The 23,016-nt window shown below is 47.3% G+C and overlaps 1 protein-coding gene across 4 annotated transcripts in view; it reads left to right on the top strand.

Moving 5' to 3' along the window:
- Positions 1-23,016, top strand: part of GRIN2A (glutamate ionotropic receptor NMDA type subunit 2A) — a 158,078-nt gene that overhangs the window by 4,324 nt on the left and 130,738 nt on the right. The window lies entirely within an intron of this gene.

Below are 23,016 nucleotides of genomic sequence, written 5' to 3'. Positions count from 1 at the left end.
TAGAAATTGTGCCAGGCTACTCCTGAGTTACTCCTAGGATGCAAACTACTTGCTCGGGAGTTATTTCTAGGATGCATCCTATCAGTCTCTAACTGGAGTTATGAGTGACTAGTCGGAGAAGTCCCTTTATCATTACTATCGTGGGTCATCCAAGAATGTTTTAAAGATTTTTGGGCATAAATCAGAACTCTATTGGATGGCGCAAAACAGGTAGCTTGGAGTTCAGTCGGCAGTGTGTGTATTTCATTTTTTTCTGAGTCCGCCAATTTCCAGGCTGACAGTTTGCCCACCTGGGTGCCAACAGACCTTCAAATGTTATGTCATACTCTTGTTGATGTCTAAATGCATCTCATTTGAGAGGGTGTATCTGGAGCCTAGCTAGTGTGACACTTTCCCAGGGGATCCTGGGAAGTGTAGTTCTGTTGGGGGAAAGGGCTCAGGAATCCTTTGCAATGCTTGACTCCCACAGTTCTTTGGGAGGAAACCATACAATGTCAAACCCCAAGTCTTGCTTTGTCAGTATGTATCTACCATGGATGCTCTGGGGGAACACTGGTGACACTGCCAGTGCTATATTAAATTAGATGAATGTGTCAGCATTGCAGGGCTCTTGTGCTGATATTGTAAGAAAGTTGTGGCAGCATTCCTTGGCAGTGCATGAGTAAATGCTTAGCCTTGGGAGTGGTGTTCTCTCTAATTTTTTTCATCTGTGTGCGGAATGAGTTTTGTTCTGGGCAGCAGTATCAAGGCATAGGAACAAAGGAAACTGCCTTATATCGAGGCAGGCCCTTGGTCCATCTAGCTCAGTATTGTCTACCCAGACTGGCAGCGGCTTCTCCCAGGTTGCAGGCAGGAATCTCTCTCAGCCCTGTCTTGGAGAGGCTGCCAGGGAGGGAACTTGGCACCTTCTGCATGCAAAGCAGATGCTCCAGGGAATGTACTAAAATGAATGACAGGGAATGCCCACTGAAAAGCCCTGGTTCCTTCCAAAGGGCCTTAGGAATGCATGGGATTTCCATGGCCATATGAAAGGAGGAATGTAGGAAGCTGCCTTATGCTGAGTCAGACCTTTGGTCCATCTAGCTCAGTATTGCCTACACAGACTGGCAGTGGCTTCTCCAAGGTTGCAGGCAGGAGTCTCACACAGCCCTATCTTGGAGATAGCAATAGCAATAGCACTTACATTTACAGTATATACCGCTCTGTAGCCGGAGCTCTCTAAGCGGTTTACAATGATGTAGCATATTGCCCCCAACATTCTGGGTACTCATTTTACCGACCTCGGAAGGATGGAAGGCTGAGTCAACCTTGAGCCCCTGGTCAGGATTGAACTTGTAACCTTCTGGTTACAGGGCGGCAGTTTTTACCACTGTGCCACCAGGGGCTCATGCCAGGAAGAAACTTGGGACCTCCCAGACCAGCTCCATCCCCTGAGGGGAATATCTTACAGTGCTCACGTATGTAGTCTCCCATTCATAAGCAACCAGGGGTGGCCTCTGCTTAGCTAAGGGGACAAGTCATGCTTGCTACCACAAGACCCGCTCTCCTCCCTGGCAGTGTATTCAGAGTGGGACCTTCCTTAGTCTGATCTGAGTGGACATCAGAGAACATGTGGGTGCACGTGCACGCCTTAGAGGGAGCACTGCTCAGGAGAGGATACAGTGCTTTGATTGTTAAGACTGAACAAACAAAAGCCAAACAGGAGAAAGAAAAGTGTGGATTAAGCTTCTGGGAACAGACCCTGGGCCAGTGCTTGAGGTGACATACAGTGAGTGTAAATGGATTTCTAGGGGCTCATGGCCACAGAAGCGAAACTGAATGCTCCAGGCGCCATTTGGATTAGACCAATGCTGCACAGTGTTGACTCTCCAGCTGTTTTTGGAGAACGTCTCTCTTCATCCTCAACCGGAGCGAGCACTATTCAGGGATTATGGGAACTGTAGGCCAGCAGCTGCCAGAGGGCAGAAGTTGTGCATCTCTGGATGAGACCAAGGCCTGAATTCATTGGCATGCAAAGAAAACTCTCAGGGGTTCCCCAAACTGACGTTTCAACCTTTTAAAATAATGAGGAGGACCACCCACCTCATCCGAGGATCCTGCCCTGTGCAGTAGAAATGAAATTCTTCTTCACACAACAGGCTTGTTCACATAACTACTGACATGGTCAATGGTCAGAGCATCCATTCTGGGCATCCTCCCAATTTTTGCTCATGTGCTTGCAGACATTGGTAGAAGTTGGACAGAATGAGCTCGTGTGAGCGAGGAGAGGAGCAGGATGAGCACGCCTTGCCTAGATTCTGTTCCCAGCATTTTCCTTGAGGTAGGAGGAAAAGCCGCCCTACCCAGCTGCCATCTTGCACATGATCCTCCTTGCACACGATCCCCCACCTCCTACCTTAATGTTTTCAAGCACACAGATGCCGCTCAAGAGTGCACCTGGCTGTCCTACCCTGCCAGAGGTCGTGTTGTTGCCCCTATTGAGTGGGTAACCTGTGGAACATGTTGCCAGAGGATATGAAGATGGCCACCAGTTATGATGGCTTCTTTTTATATGAAAAGGTTTAGGCAAGTTTATGGAGCTATGTACATGCAGCTTAATGTGGTGATTCTCTTTTGTTAGCAGGGGGAGAGTAACTGGCCCTCTCCATCCCTAGCACAGCATCTCTCCAGTGGCTGTTGCTGGTGTGTCTATCTGATGTTCCTTTTTTAGATTGTCAGCCCTTTGGGGCCAGGGAGCCATTTTTATTTATAATACGTAAACCACTTTGGGGACTTTTGTTGAAAAGTGGTATATAAATATTTGTCGTATTCGTCTGAATAGGGTTGCTGTTGTGGCAATGCAAGGTCAACGTAGCAGCTCTGATCTGCAGAACTGTCCAGACAAAGGGTTAGAGCAAGACGGGAAAAGAACTACCCACAGACCACACCAAAGACATCCTAAAGAGGGAGATCTGATGGTGCAGCAATGATTTTATAGTAACTTTGAAGCAAACGGTTCCTTGCATGCCCGTTGGTGTTTTGCTGTCTTTCATTCTCCCTTTCCTTTTGCTTATATCAATTTGTAAAGTGTCATGGTCATTGCGGATCCTGAATTCGTATTGTTAGTAATAATCACCTCTCATAACGCAGAATTGCAGTGAAGAGGTGCAAAGCGGGAGAACCTAGTGGCATCCTCTCTGTGCGCCCCCCCCATTTATATCCCGCTTTTCCTCCGAGAAGCTCAGAGGTTATGTTCCCAGATGTACAAGGTTATGTTTATCCTCACAACAACCTGGTTAGGTAGGCTGAGAGATACATGACTGGCCCAGAGTCACCCACTGAGTTTCTTGGTTGAATGGGGATTTGAACACAGGTCTTCCCGGTCCCAGTCCAACACTCTAACCACTGTGCTATCCTGGCTCTTTTGGGGTGAGCTCCTCCGGAGAGCTTTTGCAGATCTGTAGGACCAACCCCAGAGGAGCTGAGCTGGCTTCTTCCTGTGCTGCCTTATCCTCCCCACTTCCTCTTGTCTCCTGCTCTTCTGTCAAAAAAGTGGATTGTAGGCCTGCCTGTTGCGATGTCCCTCTAGAGCAGGGGTTCTCCACCTTGGCTTGGCAGATGTTGCTGGGCTACAACTTCCAAGGGCCTTTCACAGTTGTGGCTCCCCAGATGTTGTTGGGATTACAAGGTTGGGAACTCCTACTCTATAGCAGAGATGTTCAGCTTTTGTCTTCCTGGGATGGGGTGGACTCTGTATTCTTTGGTCTGGAGTCCTGTGGGGTGAGCTCAAAAGTGTAGCATCCCATTTCCTATAGTAGTCAACCAGACGTGAAAAGGCCTTAAGCAGGGCATGAAGAGAGCAGCCTTCTCCTGTCTCCAACCCCAGGTATTCAGAGGTATACTTTCTCTGAAGGGGGAGATTCCATTTAGCCGTCATGACCAATAGCAATTGCTAGATGTCTCCATCTTCCCCCCCTCACATGCATTTGACTAATTCTTTTTTAAAACCACCAAAGCTATGGCTGTTGCCACATCTTGTGGCAGAAATTTCCATACATTAATTCTGCATCATGGGAAGAGTTTTGTTTTGTCTCATCTGAATTTACTGAATTTGGCCATTGAATTTACTGAATTTTAGTGATATGAGGGAGATGCAGAAACTTCTCTCCTTTTTCTCCACATTACGCATGATTATATAAATCTCCGTCATGTCCTCCCTTGCCTTTTGAAGTCCTCCTGTCAGGGAAGGTGCTCCGGTCCCCTGGCCATTTGGGCTACCCTTTTCTCTTACGGATGTCACTACACAGACCAAACAGTCACGCTCCATAATATGGGCGCCGTTCAACATTCAGGGCTTTGCGAGTCTGGAGTCCAGGCATGGTGCTCCATACTGATACATTCATTTCCATCAAAAGCCAGAAGAGAGATGTTGCATCAAAATGTGGAATATCTTTATTGCTTCCAATTGGAGAATGTTGCTGTCTTGCTGGAGAATAAAACTGTGGGCAAACATTTTTGCCATTTCAGGGGCTAAAACAGGGTTGGGTAGATGGCCCATATAAACATGCTCCTGGATCTGGAAATGGTTTGGAGATTGAAAACCTCTGAAGCATTTCCCAGATCTAGAGGTATATCGGCCATCCCTGTGCCATGTCTATATTAAAAAGGAAGAATAGGATCGGGGAGATGGGAACATAGGAAGCTGCCTCATCCTGAGTGAGACCATTGGTCCCTCTAGCTCAGTACTGTCTACTCTACACTGACTGGCAGTGGCTATCGGAGGTTTCAGGCAGGAATCTGTCCCAGCCCTACCTGGAGATGCTGCCAGGGAGTGAAGCTGGGACCTTCTGCATAGCTCTGCTGCTGAGCTATGGTTCCTCCCCAGTTCTCTAGGTCTAGAACTTTAGGCTCTAAACTGGCATTCATGTTTTGTTATCAGCATTATTTGAACCGAGGACTTTCTACGTGCAAGGCAGATGCTTATGGCCCCATCCGTCCTCATCACCACACAGTTGGACACGCAACAGAAATGCCACATCCTCCTTAACTTCCGCTGACACAAAACACAGCTGCAGAGGCAAAGTTTCTTTGCAAGGATCCCGGTGCTCTGTTGCCGTTCTTGCTGGGGTGAGGAGCTTGTGTGTTGCTTCAATGGAGCTAGAGAGCTTTTGAACCAATCTGGGTTGTCACTTGCATACAGAGTTGATGATAATTGAGTGAGGCTTTTGCTGACTGGAGAGACACTTATTAGCTGTTCGGCAAATAATTTCTCAGCACATCAAACCCTGGGACTGTTTCTCCACAGCAGCTCAGTCAGCCCCAAACAAACCAGAAATTACACAATGAAAAAAATAGCTTGGGCTCTCTTCTTGCCTCTCTTCCCTGGCTCTCCATGGCACCCCTCACAGTGCGGGGCTGCAGACATCTTTTCTGCACTGATAACAAGAAGAGCTTGCCAGCTTTTGGATTGACGATATATACAGACTTGGGAGTTTTGGGAAGATGGTCTCATGGGATCACACCAAAGTCTTTAGAGTCCTGCGTTCTGTTCCCAGCAGTGGCCAGGCAAATACCTGGGGGTGCCCATCAGAAGATAATGCTGCTTGTCCTTAGCACCTTAGATACTCAGTGGTATCCTGCCTCTGTACAGTGGGGTTCTGTTAGGTGCCATGACTGACCCCACCCTTCATGCTTTTGCCTTTTTTATCGAAGCTAGCAATGAATTCCCTTGCATTGGCCTTGCCGAGAAGAAGGGTGGGTCTGACCCACAGGCCTGTCCATGCAAGCAAAGAAGGAAGGGTGGAAAGGAAGCTGCCTTCTACCGAGTCAGACCCTTGGTCTATCTAGCTCAGTATTGTCTACACTGACTGGCAGAGGCCCTCCAAGGTTTCAGGCAGGAATCTTTCCCAGCTGTACTTGGAGATGCTACCAGGGAGTAAACCTGGGACCTTCTGTGTAGAAGCAGATACTCTTCCACTGAGCTACGGCCCCCACCCACTAAGGGAAATATCTTACGGCAGACAGTGCTCCCCTATAGTCACCCATCCAAACCAAGGCAGACCCTGCTTAGCAAAGGGGACAATTCATCCTCACCACTGCATGAAGCCACTGCCAGTCTGTGTAGAAAACACTGAGCTAGATGGACCAAGGGTCCGACTCAACAACAACAAATATTTATATACCACTTTTTAACAAAAGTTTTCAAAATGGTTTACATAGAGAGAAAGAAATAGAGAAAGAAAGAAAGAAAGATGGATTCCTGTACCCAAAGGGCTGACAATCTAAAACAGAAACCTAAAAGAGACACTAGCAACAGCCCTTGGAGGGATGCTGTGGTGGGGATGGATAGGGCCAGTTGCTCTCCCCCTGCTCAATAAAGAGAATCACCACATTAAAAAGATTCCTTTCCCGCCCAGTCAGCAGGTACTCAGTATATGGCAGCTTCCTATGTTTCTTTGACGGGCTTCATCTCCCTTAACATCTGCCTGGCTGTGAAGTGGGTGCAGTGACTGGCCTTGAATTTTTACTACATCACCAGACCCAGCTGATGAGGCCATGTCCGGACCTGAGCTGAGCAGCCTAACCAAACAAGCCAAGGTCCACGTTCTAACATGGGCAGAAAGGACCCGTAGGGCCAGAGGCAGAGAATGTGGTCAAAAGTGGGCTGGTGGTCAGGTTCTAGAGTCCAGTAGCATATGGAGTAGTTGGTTTCCAGAGTAGGCAGATGGGCAGCAAGGTTGTCCCCTGGCACCACTATGGGCACAGCTCTTTGGGACTGATCTCGCTCTTGCAAGTTTTGTAAGGCGTGTGGGGAGCTGGGAGGTAGCTTCCCCTCCAGCATTTTATATCTTTCCTCCAGCGCCACAATAGTTCGCTTGGCCCTGGTGTCCTCGATGGCAAACCCCTCTGGGCAGGGACCTTTCCTCCCGTAGGATGGAGAGCTGGTCTGGTCATAGCAAGCTTGAGTTGTCCACTTTGCTAAGCAGAGTCTGTCCTGGTTTGTATTTGAATGGGAGACTACATGTGTGAACATTGTAAGAGAGTCCCCTTAGGGGATGGAGCCGCTTTGGGAAGAGCATCTTAGGTTCCAAGTTCCCTCCCTGGCAGCATCTCCAAGATAGGGCTGAGAGACCTCCCGCCTGCAACCTTGGAGAAGCCACTGCCAGTCTGTGAAGACAATACTGAGCTAGATGGACCAAGGGTCTGTCTTGGAATATGGCAGCTCCCTATGCTCCTATGTTCCCATTCTTTGTGAACAAACAGACAGACAAACCAACCCAGCATGCATATAGACGGTACTGCAGGAACAATGTTGATACCTTCATTCTTCTTTGCATTGGTGAGGGAGGGGCGAAGTGGCACCATCCTCAGCAGGCCAGTGAAGCCACGGAGCGTCTGCCCATTGCTGACCCTGCCTCAGAGTTTCTTGGCATCTCAATAATCAAGGTGATTGTCTTTGACAGGGGATTATGGCAGGAATTACTTTTCAGAAATGGAAGGCCGGCATGATGCCTTCAGTGTGGGAATAATATCTTAATACTATAAATAAATAACTGGGGTTTGTAGATCTTGCTGTTGAAGCCTTGTTGTTGTTGTTGTTGTTCCAGGAATATGGAATGGGGAGAGAGAGAAAAAACACCTGACACTTGCGCATGAAGCTATCAGAATCATTTAAATTAACTCGATCAACAGCAAAGTGAGCTGAACAAACACACTCTTCTCTTGACAGGCTGTCTGCAGACGTTAATGGAGGCTTCGTCTCAGGGCTCTCCAGGTCTGCTGTGTTTCAGGGGATGGTCAGCTCCTCCAAGTAGAGCCACCCTGTGATTTCTAGCCATTTCTGTAAGGACATAAGAACATCAAGAGAGCTATGCTGAATCAGACCAAAGGCCCAACAGGTCTAGGGTCCTGTGTCCCACAGAGACCAGCCAGATGCCTCCTCAGCAGAAGCCCACAAGGAAGGCAAAACCCCTCCCCGGGTAACTCCCCAGCAATTCCCCAGGTATTCAGAGATAGACTGCTCTATCTCTGGAGGCTCTATCTCTGAAGAATGCCATCATGATTAATAGTCCGTGATCGTCGTCCTCCTCCTCCATCATGCCTTTATCTAATCCCCCTTTAAAGCCATCTAAACTAGTAGTCATCGCTACATCTTATGGCGGGAAGTTCATAAACTAATTGGCAGGCATTTTGTAGGGATAGGCAAAACGTTTCCACATGGAAATGTTTCAACTCGAAACGGGCTGTTTCGAGCGTCCCAACCTCGAAACAAAACGCCTTTAAATAAAGTGCCTGTTTCAAGCTTGTAACAAAACAACCCTCTTTCGAATGGAAATGTTTTGAGCACCGTTTTGGAAGCCTGTTTTCCCCTTGCTGATTGGTTTTCTGGCACTGGCTTCCAATTGGCTTGCAATCTCCTTGCTTCTTAAAAATTGGTTAAAAATTGCTTACCCATTTCTTTTGTGGGTTGGGTGGTAGGTAGCACCCATCATGCCCCCAAACCCAACCTACTTTGGTGTCCCTAGGAGCTACCCATGGGGAACAATGGGGTGTTTTGAGTTTCCCCATTGTTCCCTATAGTTGAAACACTTGAAATATTTTGAATTATTTTCCTGTTGAAACAACAGGTTGACCGCTGTTTTTGATGCAATGTTTTGCCCGTCCGCATTTTGTTTTGAGCTCGGAACAAAATGCAAAATCTGTTTCGTGCACATCCCTAGCATTTTGTGAAGTGAGAGTTCCTTTTTTCTTTTTCTTTTTGGCCTGTCTCATCAATCAGTCAGTCATGGAGTGTCCCCAGAGCTTATAAGGGAGAAAGAAAAATGTTTCTTCCTCTGCTTTCCCCACAGCATGCATCCTTTTACAAAACTCCAGTCATGTTTTCCCCACTCTTGGTGTCTTTCTTCCTAAACGACATAGTCCTAAATGTTTTAGTCTTTCTTTACAGAGAAGGTTCTCCATCCTCCTGAGCATCGTGGCATCCCTTCTCTGGCAGTAGAATAGTTAATGGCAGTTTGGGAGGGGGCTGTAACTCAGTGATAGCTCACATGCTTTCCATGCAGAAAATCCCAGCCCCATCAGTTATAAAGAAGATTTTGGGCAGCAGCTGATGGAAAAGATCTCATTTGGCCTGAAACCCGGGGGAGCTGCTGCCAGTCAGAGTAGTCAGTACTGCTTTAGATGACCCCAAGGGCCTGACTCAGCAGAAGGCAGCTTCATCTGTTCCTAATGAGTGACGTGGAGCTCCAGAGGTGGCCACCCCTACCTGCCAAATGCTCCCTCATACCTTGCTTGTGTGAACTGAACAGAAGGGCAAGCCATATTGTGTCTGTCAAACATGTTCCCCTTCCCCGCTTTGTCATCTATTAACAGTGCAGCAGAAGAAGCTGACTTTAATTGGAACTGACACTTTAATAGTTGGAGTCTCCCTCTTTCCCCCTTCCCTCTAATGCCGTTGACCAAGTCTAATGCACAGGCCATTTTCAAATTTTGTGCTTTTCGTCTCAGACCTTGTGGCACCCCGTGATGGTTTGCAGCCGGCTTGCTGTCTGGGCTGCAGGAGGGTCTCTCTCTCTCTCTCAGCCAGAGGCAGATGAAAGGCATTTGGTTGAGGGGGAGAGACCTCCGTGAGGGCTCCAGCTGGCAAATCAGTGCTCGCTGGGGCCATGTTTGGGCAGCCCAGCACTGACTGCTCCTGGCTGGTACTTGGGAATGCACAGCTGAGGCTTCTGAGGAGAGCATCCGTGGTTGCATTTCACAGATGGGGAAGGGAAGAGTAGAGATACCCATGCTTGTATCCTGGTGTACTTGGGTGAGGCACATAACAGGTGCATGAGAAGCACATGGAGCCCTAGCCCATGCTTTGCTTGTGGAAGGGCCAAGTTCAGCAACTCCAGGTACACCCGGGAAAGATCCCTGTCTGAAACCCTAGAGAGCAGTCAGTTACAGGGAAACCTTGGTATTTGCAGGAGTTCCGTTCCTCCTCCCCCTCCTTATACTGCTCTTCAATCAAGGTTCTCAAAGCTTTATACAGGTTTACAAGGGTTACACATAAAAATAAATACATGAATAAGACGGTTTCCTGTCCCCAAAGGGCTCACAATCTAAAAAGAAACATGAGATAGACACCAGCAACAGCCACTGGAGGGATGCTGTGCTGGGGCTGGATAGGGCCAGTTGCTCTCCCCCTGTTAAACATAAAGGAACCACCACTTTAACAGGTGTCTCTTTGCTCAGTTAGCAGGCAGCCCGATATTGCCACAGATCTGCGAATGCCAGGTCATTACAGGCAATGTAGTCTTGGGGGTCAGGTTCCTGGAGATTGGGAAACTGCAGTAAAAATGGGTCAAAATTGGGGGGCGAGGATAAAGTGCCCTACCGTGGTCTGTGGGCCCCCAGTGCTCCAGCAATGCCCTTCCGGCTGCCTCCGATCCACAGATGCAAGGATTTAACCAATTTTTTGCCAGTTTAACATTGCTTATATGAGGTTGGGTGCTAATGACCCCGACCGCTGATACATGAAACCACGAGTGCTGGACCTGCAATTAATAAGGTCCTCCCTGTAATCATGGAGGATGGGAATCATAGGCCAAGATATGCAGGAGCTTCAAAGTGCTGCAGCCCTGTTACAGACAGTACTGAGCTAGATGGACCAAGGTTCTGATTTTGTATAATGCAGGAGCTCAGAGACTTGTATGCATTGTTGGATGTATCTAGTTGTGTGTGAACTTTGGATGTATCTAGTTGTGTGTGTCCATTCTGTGATTAATATGTGTAGCAGATTACCACCCTTTGTCTCAGAGAAAGTGCATGTGAGGGAAAGAAAAATGCTGAATCATCCCCTCTGAGCTTTCTGGCAAAGGCTTCTCCCCCAAACTCCCTACATCCTCCCAATATATTGGTAGGACCTATGCTGCTGCTACCACCACCCGATTATCAACAGAGTTTGACCCTCCCTGGGCATGGATGGAATTCCCAGGGAAAATCTCTCTCCTCTACTATTGGAAAAGTACAAAGACCTTCCATGTGCAAGCTTACATGTGGTGAGAAAACTGGTAGAGTTGCTGAACATCTGAGGATATGCTTTGCACTGGAGAAACCCGCTTTCCTGAGTTAAAATCCACTCAAAGAGGCTTGTTAAAATTGCAAAGAAAAAAACACCTTTATTCAAAATACTACAGACTGCTTCAGTCTGAGGCTCTCTCAGCTTTTAGTTACAGGTAAAAGAAAATACTCAGTAGTTTACAAGAATACTTCAGAAATCACCCCAGATATTATTGGGGTGGTACACTTTAACAATCATGGTTACCCAGTTGCAAAGAACATAGATGTAAGAAAACACAAAAGTATCTTTAAAAGCTTTCAGAGTATTTTACAACATCCTAGCTGGATGGGCGCAGAACAGGTTGAGGGATATACAAAGCAGGTCCCCAGATGTTATTGGACTCCAACTCCCATAATCCCCAACCATGTTATTGGACTCCAACTCCCATAATCCCCAGGCCCAGTAGCTTCTGGTTGGGGATTATGGGAGTTGAAGTCCAATAACGTCTGGGGACCCAACGTTGAGGATCCCTGATACAAAGCACATGAAAGATATATACGTTTCTAATGCAAAATCTGACTAGCACTTAGCACTTAGCAATAGCACTTACATTTATATACCGCTTTATAGCCGGAGCTCTCTAAGCGGTTTACAATGATTTAGCGGTTCTCTAAGCGGTTTACAATGCTCTCTAAGCGGTTTACAATGATTTAGACAAACTTTCCCTAGATTAAACTTCCAGAAGCCAAAAACCCTGACTTCCTTTGCCTTGAAACTCACCTACCCGTGGATGGAGAATTTAAGCCCCAGCAATCCTGACTTCCAAGAACTGCAGTCCTGCTTTTGCAGCCATTTCCCTGGGTACACATCTGGCTGCACCTCCAGCCTGCTTCCTTCTAACAAAGAGAAGCCCTCTTTAGGGGAGAGGAGGGGCTGATCACCACAATATGGTTCATAATTCCCCCCCCACACACACACACCCATTTAAAGAGGGCTGCTGTCCCCTGCTGAACCCCTTCCTACCAGCAGACTCTTGTGTTTTTGAAAAGCATCTGAGTTGGTAGAACAGTCATAATACATTCTTCAGCTCCCTCTCAGTTGAGCTGCTGGTTAGGGAGGGCTACAATTCAGTCTACCAAAGCCAAGGAAGGAGAGCTGGTCTTGTGGTAGCAAGCATGGATTGTCCCCGTTGCTAAGCAGGGTCTTCCCTGGTTTGCATTTGAATGGGAGATTGTATGAGCACTGTAAGATACTCCCTTTAAGGGAATGGAGCTGCTCTGGGAGGAACACCTGCATGCTTGCATGAAGAAGGTTCCAAGTTCTCCCCCTGGCATCTCCAAGACTCCTGCCTGTAATCTCAGAGAAGCTGCTGCCAGTTTGTGTAGACAATACTGAGCTAGATGGACCAAAAGTCTGACTTAGTATATGGCAGCTTTCTATGTTCCTGTTTTCCTAAGGATCTTACAGCAAATAGTTATGGAGGTCTCAAGGACTGCAGCTTGTCTTTATCTCAAGTTTCTTTGGGCCTGGTTTATCTGATTTGGGTGGGTGGGTGGGTGGGTTAGCTTGACAAAATCACTTGGCAAAATACACTTTTGCAAATGTATGTACGTGGTGCTTTTGTTGAATACCTCATTCATCTCTCTGTGATCGTAATAAGTGTCTTAAATACTATCCAAAGTCTGCTCTGACTCTAGAAAACACATACTATTGATATAGAGGAATAAGGGGAGGGCCTTGGAATAGTGGACTTAGCCTAACCTACTTTACAAGGTTGTTGTGAGGACAGGAAGGAGGTTTACCACAAATGATGGTTGAACCTTTTGGAGGTGGGGGGATAAAAATAAATAAATAAATATACTAATAACTTAATCATATTTATGATGGGGGACTTTATTGAGTCCCTGGGTTTGCAGTTATCTATTCCGAAGCTGTTCAGCCTTTAAAAATGTCAGCTTGCAGAAGGAGAACATGTGCTTTTATGGGCGGGTTTTTAGATTCAACCTCAGACATCTCTTGTTAGAACAGGAGTACTTAAACTTAGGTCTCCAGATGTTGGACTACTGCGCCCATTATCCCCAACACCCATCAGGAGATGATGGGTGTTGTAGTCCAACATCTGGAGACCTAAGTTTAAGTACTCCTGTTCTAACAAGAGATGTCTGAGGTTGATGGTAGTCCAACAACATCTGGGGACCAAATTTTGAGAACCTCTGAGTTAGAAGGATATCTGATAGTAATTCTAAACAAGGTCTATTTCACAAATTCAGCTTTCTCCATCACACAGTTGAGCAAGAACTAAGCAGAAGAATACTTAATTTTCATTGTGATTAATTTTGTGTCTCCTGGGAATCCCATGCCTATCCAAAGCCCTTTTGAAATGGAGATGGCCTAGATTCTGTCAACTATATTCAGATGAATACAATTAAACTGGAGGATTATAATTAGAGAGGCAGAAAACAGAATTAAGCTATCTGTTCTTAGCATCCCATACACCTGGAGATATAGTTAATTAATGCAACCAGCAGAGTCTGTGCATTGTGTTTATGTGTTAAGTTTCTGATTAGGTGTTTGAAGGGAGCTATGCTTTGGCACACACAGAACTTGCAGTATGAGTCTGAGCATGACTTACGTGCAAGTAAGTCTCTATGAATTCAGTGGGACTTACCCACAAGTACTCATGCATCAGAGATGGGCAAAATACTCAGAAAAACTGTATTTAGATACAAAATACCTGAGAAAATGTATTTTAGATACAAAATACTTTGTAAACAAACAATAAAAATACAAAATAGTATTTTAAAATACATTTTAAAATGCAAAATACAATGCCTGAAGAAAGGAAACAATTGTGAGATGTTCGTTACTAATCCAGATTTGTTTCCATTTCCTTTAAGCAATACAGTTTTTCAAAGATTAAATCACTCAAGTTTTGCCTCCTGGGGCTGTGAATCATCCCAGCAAACGGAAATAACTGTTCTACAGGACCACTTGATGCTAGACTAGCATTAGATCTAAAAAATAGCCATCAGACAATGGGATACCCATCCAACATACTAATGTGAACTATCATATTTTGTTATTGCTTTCAACACGTTTCTAACACTCAATCAGATCAATAATTCAAAAACCAGGGGCGTAGACGTCTAAATTTCCAGGGGGTGGGCACATGGGAGGAGCCCAGGATGGTCTGCTGTGACTGGCAGCAGCTTTTCAAGGTCTTAGACTGAGAGAGCTTGTCTTCCCTTGCCCTACCTGACTGTCTTCTCTGGAACTTGACCTTGGTCTATTCCTCCCTCTGCGCCCTCAAATCCCAGAATCATGATGACATTTTTGTGTGATCGCCAGATTTTTTAGCCCAAGATGAAAATTGCTTTACCATAGCTCTAGCTTACTGTGCACCATCCTCATGTGTGTACGAATTACTACCCTGTCAGTATTTTGGACCGAGTAAGCAAAATGACACAGAATAGCTGATGTTTATGAGAGGTGGTTGCTAATGTTAATGAATGAGGACAATATGAAGCAAAATAGAACATGAAGGCATGAAATGTCGTGAACAGTTGCTCAGCGATGGGAAATGGGGAACAAAGAATTCATCATACACAAACACTGGGGTAATATAATGTAAGATGAGCCCTGTTGGGTTGATCTGAAGTTCTGTCTGAACCAGCTGTGGCCCCCAGATGCCTCCGAAAAGTCCAGAAGCCAGATATGAGGATGAGGATCGTACCTTGATACTTGGTCCTCAAAGTGTGCTGCCTCCAAATGTTAGCTGTCATGACTGACAGCCGTTAAGAATAGCCTTGCTGGATGAGGCCCAAGGAGGCTCATCTAGTCCAGCATCCTGTTTCCCACCGTGGCCCACCAGATGCCTCTGGGAAGCCCACCGTCAGGAGAGGAAGGCATGCCCCCTCTCCTGCTGTTGCTCCCCTGTAACTGGTATTCCAAGGCATCCTGTTAATAGATCTGTTCCTCCCAGAATTAGTCCACCTTCTTAGAGCTGCCTGGGCTCATACTGTGGCAGTGCATTCCTTAAGTTACATCACTGTGTCTTTTGGCAATGAATTCCATAAGCTAATTAGGTATTTTGTGTGATGTGCTTCACTTTTGTCTATGGTAATCCTGCTTCCAATCAATAATAGCAATAGCAATAGCACTTACATTTATATACTGCTCTATAGCCGGAGCTCTCTAAGTGGTTTACAATGATTTAGCATATTGCCCCCCAACATTTCTGGGTACTCATTTTACTGACCTTGGAAGGATGGAAGGCTGAGTCAACCTTGAGTTGACAATAAGGCAATAAGGCAGTTCACACAATTGTCAGTTGGGTAGGACATCCTACCTGGCTTCGAGAGCTATGCACGCTCCCAATTTTTAAAAATCATATGCTAGCAAAAAAACCTAGGTCGCAGGAGTGGGGTGTGATCGCCTGTGAGAGAGGAGCTGGATAGGATGGTGCTGTCCTACCCAGCACTTGTACCAAGCATTTTAATGAGAAAGGAGGGACAGCGATCCTACCCAGCTCCCATCTTGCAGATGACCACTCTCCCCACTTTCTGCCACGGAAGTTTTTGCTAGCACACAATTGAAAATTGGGAGTGGGAAGACCTCCTGAAGCTGGGTTGGGTGCTTGTCCTACCCAATGGATGGTCATGAGAACTGCATTCATTTCTTAGTACACAGGTCATTCACAAAACCTAGAACTGGGTAGGACAAGTGTCCTACTCAGGTTTTGGACCCGTATGCACTCCCAGTTTTTGGTTGTGTGGGTGCAAACAACTAGGTAGGAGGAGGGAGAAGTGATTGTGTGGGACCAAGGTAAGAGGAAAAGCTGGGCAGGACAGCGCTGTCCTACCCAGTATTTGACCAAGGTAGGAGGAAAAGCTGTCCTGCCCAGTTTTTCCTCCTATCTTGATTCCACCTGATCACTTCTCCCTCCTCCCACTTAGTTGTTTGCACTCACATAACCAAAAATCGGCAGTGCACACCGCTCCCAAACTTGTGTAGGACAAGTGTCCTGCCCAGTTTTTGGTGGTGTGAATGATCTCTGTCTGTCTTGTGTGTAGTAGTAAGAGCTGGCAAGTTGAATATACAAAGCTGCCATCTACTGAGTCAGACCCTTGGTCCGTCTCGCTCAGTATTGTCTCATCTGACTGGCAGCAGCTCCCCTGGGTTTCAGGCTGGACTAGATGGGCCGTTGGTGTGATCCAACAGGGCTCTTCTTACATTTGTGTGTTCATTTCCAAGTAGTGAAGTGCTTAGTAGCGTTTGTCCTTCCAACACACCTGTGAAGTCCAGTGGGAGGGCAAGTCACTGTAATTCCTGTTAAACAGACAGTGTCAGCTTTATGTATGCTTGTCTCTGAAGTGGAAAGTCAAAATATCTTCTCCCTCCTGGCTTTGTACTGAATCTGAATTTTAAAATGGCATTCCATTGTGTGTGTGTGTGTAACCTCAAAACATCCAAAGCCATTCAGAGAGAGGTTGGATAAAGGAATGGCATCTCTCCTGTGGTCTGCCTAGGAAGCTGCCATATACCGAGTCGGACCCTTGGTCCACCTAGTTCAGTATTGTCTACACAGACTGGCAACAGCTTCTCCAAGGTTCCAGGCAGGAATCTCGGTCTCAGCCCTATCTTGGAGATGCTGCCAGGGAGGGGACTGGGAACCTTCTGCAGGCAAGCGTGTCTGGCAGCCCCAAAAGCAACTGCGTCACTGTGCTTCACAGGAAGGCCTCCCCTAGAATCCCTGCAGGCTGGATGGATGTGCTATCGAGGGGGCAAAAATGTGTCAGGTGGACCTTGGGAATGGCTTGGCTTCTTATTCAGCCAAGGCAAGGTGTTTCTGCATTCTTTATTGTATAAGAATTGCTATAGCCCCATCTTTCTCTCCTAAAAGAGATTCAGGGCAGCTAAGGAATCCATGAGAAAAACCAGTTAAGAAGAAAAGACGACAGGATGAGCAGAAAGGATAACTCCTCAAAGCTACAGAAAAGCATTGTAAGCAGCAGCAGGAAAAATAAAGCCAACATCTAATACAATAGGTCAGGTTACCAGATCTGCAAAGAGCCAGGTCTTTGCTGTGCTGTGGAAGCAGCACAATCATAGGGCTAAGTGGGTCTCCTGAGCAGGGTATGGCACCACAGAGGTCCCATGACGGAAAAGGCCCTGTCTCTCCTACTCTCTTGCCAGACCTCAGGCGTAAGGGAAGCAATGTGGAAAACAGGGGTAGTCGAGATGATTTCTTGTGATATAAGAAAATGGTAGGGTGTGTGTGTGTCACCTTTAAGGCATTTCCGGCATACTGTGAAGCATCCAAGGGGGTCTCAAATTGGAGCACTCACGAGTCAGGCTCTGTTACCTTACTTCCTAAATTGCCAACACTTTCTGGTGGTCCCTAGGAACAACTGAAGCATATGGAAATGAAAACAATCTGGGGTGAGCTTATTACTGAGTTGTGTGTGATCCTCTTGTCTGGACATCCCAATGGCTCATGTTAACACAGCTGGATCCCTTCCACCTGAGAGGTCTACTGGCCATAGCTGTTTCTTCTCACCTGCCTTCCTAGGAACTCACAAGCTGCTCAATTGTGCAGATTTGATCAGATTTTTAACTAATTTTAAAATGAGTTTTTAAGCTGCTTTGTATTATGTATTTGTCTTTCACCTTTTTTGTCTGTTATGATTTAATGTGTTAAGCGTTTTTGTTGTGTGTTTTGATCCTCTGTTGTAAGCCACCCAGAAAACAATTTGTTATGGGGTAGCTAACAAATAAAGATGATGATGATGATGATGATTTATTGGAAGCTGCCAGATTCAGGCCATTGATCCATTCAGCTCAGTGTTATCTACACAGACTGGCAGTGGCTTCTCCAGGGTTGCAGGCAGGAGTCTCTCTCAGCCCTATCTTTGTGATGCTGCCAGGGAGGGAACTTTGAACCTAGATGCTCTTCCCAGAGTGGCTCCATCCCCTAAGGGGAATATCTTAACAGTGCTCACCCATGTAGTCTCCCATTCAAATGCAAACCAGGGTGGACCCTGCTTAGCAAAGGGGACAACCCATGCTTGCTGCCACAAGACCAGCTCTCATTGCTCCGAGATTTCTCCCTGAGCTTTGCCCAATTTGTTTGTGAGATTAAAATGAACAGTAAGATGAAAGAGCACAGCCTATGCAAGATGGCAGAGAAGCAAATCTCCTGCCAAGAAGGGGGTGGGGGACAGCAGAGAGACCTTTGGATGGCCTTTTCGGTCTAGGAGCTTCTCAGAATTCATTGGCCATTTTAGCAGAACACGCTTGAGTTGCCGCGTGAAGCAGCCCTTGGAGGACGATGCTCAAATGACTCATCTTTGTTGCTCATGCATGATCCCATCATGGAATGTCCACACTTGGGAAATATCTAATTGGAATATCGTTGTGGCTGGGGATGATGGGAGTTGGAGTCCAACATCTGGGCCTAACAGGGTTGTGGAGACCAACCAGTACCATCACTTGTGACCACGATCGCAAGGACGACATTTTGGAACTCATTGACTTCACATGTCATATTCCACTTTTAAAAAAACCCCAGCAACCACCAACATGAGGGATGATGACATTTCAGTGTGACAGGGTGATGCAGGAAGCATTAGAGGGGGTGCCTGGGAGAGACGTTGACTTTTCGTGTATGATGATTTCATCAAGTGCAGCTGACATGAGTAACAGACTTGGGTGCCCATCAGTTGAAGAAGGCTTGTGCCAGCAAAGTGAGGGACGTTTGCACTGATCAATGCTTCGTGCACGACGATTGGCAGAGGGTGTCTTACTCAAGGGCATGAAGGATGAGCTGGCCAGGGCACAGTCTCCCCCAACAGCTGCAAGCCTCTTTTCTGGAGTCTGCTGAACTGGAATGCCACATAGGTTTGACACTTGGCGCCGTCTCGTAACTGGCACTGCAGCCCGCTGCACTTTGAATGGCTTCCCCATTCAAAAATAGCTTTTGCAATCTAATTTGGAGAGATGCTTCTGCCTGGTCAGAGGCAGAGGCTTGCTTTTGCATGGCTTTGGTCCCTTTTACAAAAAAGGTCCCAGCTTCACTGCCTGGAAACATCTCCAAGCAGGGCAGACTCCAGCCTCGAACCCTTCCTAGGTCCTTCATGCGGTACCTTTCATAGTCCCCGAGTCCCCTGTAGGGGTGTTGATACTCCCTCCCCAGCATACACAGGGGTCTGTGGGAAAGCCCACCTTCCTCTTTCTAGGAGGTCCTGTCTGTCTTGAGCTCTGGGATATGGAAGGTTCTGACACTCTGCATATGACAAGGAATATATTGTGTAGTGGTAACCGGAAAACTCCACTCTGGCAGCTGACTCCTCCTGGCATCTTCTGGGGTCTGCAGGGGACCCTCCTTCCCCTTCCAGTAAGGTCCCACCTGACCCAGACTCCATGATGTAGCAAGCTCTGGTGCTCTGTGAAAGGTGGCCGGATTTGAAATATTTGAGCCTGGACATCTCTGAGCAGGGGATAGAGTGGAGGCAAAGGACCACGTTCCTCACTGTGGGCCTTGGAGACCTTCCTCTGCTTTCTTTTTTTCTATCTGATGTTCTCCAAGGCATTGAGGGGAAAAGATGGCCCTTTGCTTCAACCCAAAGGCCAGCTATTTCCAGGCTCAAATACTCAGAGCCTCCCCTCTTTCGCGGAGGGTGAGGGCTGGCTAGATCCTGGAGATCAGTCTCTCTCCCTCTCTCTCTTCTCAGACATGCTTTCTAGCTCTTCCAGACATGTCTGCCTGAACTCGGAGCAAATGCACCTGGGCCTCCCTATCTCCCTCGCAGATGCTGTGAGCTGGTGTTGGCATTTTTAAAGAGCTCTCTTGAAAGGCAAAGCAGTGTAATTAATTTATGGGCCTGGCAGTTTCCCCCAACTGAGCCCTGGCTAGGCAAATCTTTCATCTCTAGGAACATAACGGGGCACTAATTACCAAGCTGGGGAGGAGAGGAATGAAAAGTTACCCAGGCCTTGGTGCATCTTGCTGGCAAGCGAGAGGAGCAAGTGGCAGCTGCTTGTCCATTCAGCTCCAGAAAGGGCTGCAAATCCTTGTTTTGCCTGGGGAGAAGTGCTCATTCACCCTGTCCTGGCCATCAAGTGATGGGAAGATCATTTCTTTAACTTTCTGTTTAGCCAGTAGCAAAGGATAGCTCTTTTCATTGGATACCACCAACATCATGGCTTTTGATGACTGGTGGTGACTAGCTACAGGGCATACCAACCAGCAGTGATGCAGTCGCAGTTCAAAAGTGATAGCCTCAATAGCCATACTAGCCACCATGACTTGTAGCTGGGGTTGGTGGGAGTTGTAGTTCAGCAACGTCAGGAGGACCACCGGTTGGGAACCCCTGATGTGGAGTATGGGAGATGGCTGCAGCTGCCTCGGACAGCCACTTCCCTTCCTCTAGGGCTGTGGGAGGACGTGGGAGCTTGAAAGGAAGTTCTTGAGTTTAGCCGTCTGTAGCAGTGGGAGAGGCAGCCGGCGCTGAGGTGCTGCCTCCCCCTCGTCCCTGGAGCCATTTCCCAACAGTCTGTTTCCCAGCCCTGCTCGGGTGGTGAAAAGCAGAAAATATATTGGGAACTGGCGGTGAGATAGTTCTTCTGAACACCATCCAGGCATCCTGTTTCATTCTGCTCCTTTGTTGTGCTGTAGCTGCTTCATACTCTTTTAGAAGCCAAAAAGGTGGCTTCAGACTTTAGGTTAGAGAAGCTGCTCGTTGGCAATGGTCCATCCATGGACCATGTCGATAAGCCCTATATTTCTGAATTCCAGGTGTTGTAAACAAAACCAGAGAAGGGAATGCCATCTCCTTGTGGGCTTCCTGGTGGAGGGGGGCGGTGTAGTGGACAACTGCTGGAAGTAGGATGTTGGATGAGATGCTCCTTTGGCCTGATCCAGCAATGGGATTCTTATGGGGTGTTAGAAATGCAGGGGGTTGTCTTTTTCAGACCTCTTCCCCACCCCAACCTATGCAGAGTGGAACAGGAAGGAAGGTTACAGTCATGCAAATGCGTGCATAGGAATGGCAGAATAATACCCTGTTCACAAAAGTGTCCTCTTTTTTTTTCCTGTGCCACTCAGCGGTGATAAAAAAGAGTCTATAAACCCATTCTTCTGGGAAGAGGGGTGTTTACCCAAAATAGATGTTGGAAATATGACCTAAATCTTGCAGAATGGTGCATTGAGATGTGTCAAGATGTGATGACAATGTCTTAGAGCTGGGCTTCTCAGTGACACTGGGGTGGGGTGGCTGTTTGGAGATCCTGCGTGGTTCCTCCCTCAGTGAAAGGTTTGGCCATATTCCTTGCTCCTTCCCTCCTTGCCTGGGCCATCCACCTAGCTTCCAGAACACCCTTGATACTAGCATGATAAGCATCCTCTTTATTGGCTCCTCCAGCTTTTCCATGGTTTTGTTTTCGGCAGCGGGGCTCAGACAAGCTGGCTGTCCTGATGCTTGACATGCTCTGTTGAATTTCTAGAGCCACCTATCTAGCTGAGATTGCTGAATGGAGCTTCCGAGAAGAGATGCAATCTACCTCTGAATATTAGATGCTGGGGATAAAGCAGAGAGGGAGGCCACTGCTTTGGTGCCCTGCTCATGAGCATCCAGAAGTATCTGGTGGTTTCTTGACTCAACCCAGGTTAGGCAAGGCAGCAAGACAGGCGAAAGAAGCCGGCAAGGTTACAAGGCAGGCAGCTGGTGCCACAAGTTTATCGAGGAACCGTTGGGCCAGCAAAACGGCAGGTGAGAACTGAGGGCTTCTATGGCTGGCAGGAGCTCCGCCCCTTCTTGGACTCCGAAGGCCGCCCTCCACCCAAGGAGACATCCTGGCTGATTTCCCCCTCCTCCCAGGAGCACTCATGGGGAGAGAGACCCCCGGCAGTCAAGCGTGTACCCTGGCTTCCGAGCTGGAACACAGTCTGGGCCTGCAACTACCTCAGCTCCCGGGGAGCCAGGTAGCAACTGTGGGGATGAGGGAAGGGGAGACAGGGTGCCGGAGCTGCAGGGCTCCTTTGCGGAGGTGGGTGGCTCTGACAGCCCTGGCACTGCTGGCTCTGGATATGGTTCTTTTTAGATCGTAATTAAAAGGGGCTAGCAAAATTCATGGAGGAGAGGTGTATCCACAGATACTAGTCATAAGAGCTCAGTGGAACCTCCATCTTCAGTGGAAGTCTGTCTCTGAATAACAAGTATTGCTTTCCTTCCTTTTGGTCACCTTAGCCCCTCCAATGTAGATTCATCCTCAACAGGGCACAAGAGTGCATCTCACCTGAAGCCAAGCTGGGCAATGAGAAGGCATGTTCCTACTGCTTATATATTTTATTATTTACATTGGATGTTCCTCCCCTCACCCTACACGGTAGTGGCTTGCCCTAACAGGCTAGCGGGGTGCCAAAGGAGGCGGCTCAAGTTGCTCCTCTCTTTCCCGCCCTGCCAAAGAGTCATGCTGCCTGCAGGCTGGCCATCTGTCAGGTAGAGCTGCATGATTACTGGACGAACCACTACAGGATCCGTGTTACTTCTGGTTCTCATTTTGGAATACAACCTGAGCCTCCCTTTTTTGAGTGTTTTAAAACAGGAAAGCAGTTGGAAAAAGTTCTTTTGTTTCACTGATCACTCCATGAAAGGAGAAGCAAGTTGGTGTCTCTCCGGAAGTTTATTATTGTTTTTAGTGCTTCACAGCGGCTTTTAAAGCTGTGGCTGCTGAAAGTGGATTACAATGGGAAAAGAAACCCCACACGCTAAAACGCCAATAAAAGGGCCTGTCTAATATATCGGTGCAAGAAAACAAAAACCAAACTGCAGTAAAAACCAAGCAAACAGAACCAGCAGCCGTCAGATCTGAGCACGGCTGCAGTCCCGTCTTTTGCCATATGCCATTCCAAATAAAATATAAGTTATGACTCCTTTTTGTCATGTGTATCATCATAGAAACCCACATAGCAGCTTGTAACAAACAGAAGGATG

Source organism: Hemicordylus capensis, chromosome 13 (assembly GCF_027244095.1).
Source record: "Hemicordylus capensis ecotype Gifberg chromosome 13, rHemCap1.1.pri, whole genome shotgun sequence".
Lineage (NCBI taxonomy): Eukaryota > Metazoa > Chordata > Lepidosauria > Squamata > Cordylidae > Hemicordylus > Hemicordylus capensis.
Note: the sequence above shows the minus strand (reverse complement) of the source record. Positions and strands in the feature narration are given on the sequence as shown.